Source organism: Otolemur garnettii, unplaced genomic scaffold (genome assembly GCF_000181295.1).
Source record: "Otolemur garnettii isolate 467f Iridium unplaced genomic scaffold, OtoGar3 scaffold00168, whole genome shotgun sequence".
Taxonomy (NCBI): Eukaryota; Metazoa; Chordata; class Mammalia; order Primates; family Galagidae; genus Otolemur; species Otolemur garnettii.
In genome coordinates, this window is record NW_003852563.1 from 1,226,263 (window position 1) to 1,228,320 (window position 2,058).

The window sequence follows — 2,058 nt, forward strand, 5'->3', positions numbered from 1 at the left end:
CTTAGCAAATTGTCCTTAAATTGAACCTAAATTCTTCTTGCTGCAATATAAACCTATCTCCCTTTTTCTCTTATTTTAAACAGCTGCTAAACACTACTTATCCTGCAGCAATTAGCCTGAACTAATTTTCAAAGTCTCCCGAGAGGCACTCATTTTCCAGAGATTTGGGTGGAGATTCTAGGCAGGGCAGAAGGGCCAGGAGGGGGTGGGAGTGTGGCTTGAAAAACCCTATTTGTCTTTATAAGCTCAATGCACAGATAAAGAGAATGATTACCTGATTGTAAGAAATATACAAAATTGTGTCCTTGCTTTATACTCTGGTGTTTTTTAAACATTTGTTGACTTAGAATGGTCTTTAAAGTTTACTTCTGTGTTGCTTAATTACAATTCTAAGTCACTGTAGCATATTAAAGCTAGGAATTACCTTGGTCTATCTTGCCTTTACCTCAGTATATAGATGAAGACACCAGGCAAAGACAGAGATTAAATGATGAACAGTAAAGGATTAACTCAGGGTTATTCACACTCTGCACACTTCCAAGAAACGTTTGGACCTTGCTGGCCTTCAGGGAGGTAACCTATAAGCCCTTGGAATGTCCTGCCTGATAAGAGTGTCTTTGCTTACCTGGGGGCTTTGCCAAAGAGTCAACTGCTAACAATGTGATTTATGCTGGGGGCCTCAGACCATGCCTGGCAGTCGAGAGTCTGTGCTAACAATGTGATTTATGGCAAGAGTCTTGAGCTACCAGCTTGACCTCTGGGAGACTAAGGTCAGCCACATAGGTGGTCAGCAACACACATGTGACGAGCCCCCCAGTAAAAACCCTGGACGCCTAGGCTCAGGTGAACGTCCCTGGTTGGCCATGCTCCTTGAATGTCATCACATATCCTTGCAGGGAGGAATAAGTGTGATTCACATGACTTCACTGGGAGAGGACAATTGGAAACTTGGGCCTGGTCTTTTCCTGGACTCTACTCTTTGATCCTCCTTTTTCTATGGCTGACTTTAATCTGTATCCTTTTGGTGTAAATACTATAACCATGAAAATAACCAAGTTCTGTGAGTCTTCCTTGCAAATCCCTGAAACTGGGGGTGGTCTTGGGGACCCTCAAACACAGTATAGCAGTTGTGCTATCTATTTCCCTCTTGATCCTTGAAGCACTATCCAAATGGGAAATATTTAATGCATTTTTGCAATTATTCCTCTTCCCACAACCACCCATGGAGAATGACATGTTCAATATACATTAATATCATAAATGAATCAATATGCAAATGAATGAGTAACTGCTGGGTGAATGACTAACATAGAAAATGCCTTTAAATTCCAGTTGTAAATGAAAGTTTTCCAAAGTCTCTGTGGACTAAACTTATGAAATAGAACTGTTACATGAACAAAGTAAAAATCTCCAAACACTTAACACCAAAGATAACAAACATCCTACATGCAAAGCATTTTCATCGATGAAAAATAGTTTTATATATTGTGTTTTCCAAAATACAATAAATACAACGACTTTTAAAAACTATAATCTGTATCTTTCCTAAGGAAGATATCTTAACAGTCCTCAACTCCACTGAATCTCTGGGTGCAACCATCTGAAGCAACCTGGCCATCCTTGAAGACAAAGGAAGATAACGGCAACCAAGTTTCCATTTCCCAGGCACAGGATCAAATCTGTCAGGACAAGAGCAGTATCATACCGTCTATCCCACGTCCTCTAACACCAGAAGGCTTGGATGTGTTTGTCTAGACTGGTACAGATACAGGCTCACTCAGGAACAGTTTCAACAAGGGAAAAAGGAGGCACATCTTTTTTGAGAAATAGGTTTGTGAAGAGTCGAGTAGATCCACGGCATGCTATAAATACAAAAGTTATCGTATCTTTTGACCATTAAGATGTAGACATTCTCACCTGCGCGGTGACTCACACCTGTAATCCTAGCACTCTGGGAGGCGGAGGCAGGTGGACAGCTTGAGCTCATGAGTTCCAGACCAGCCTTAGCAAGAGAGAGAGACCGTGTCTCTACAAAAAATAGAAAAACTGAAGCGAGAG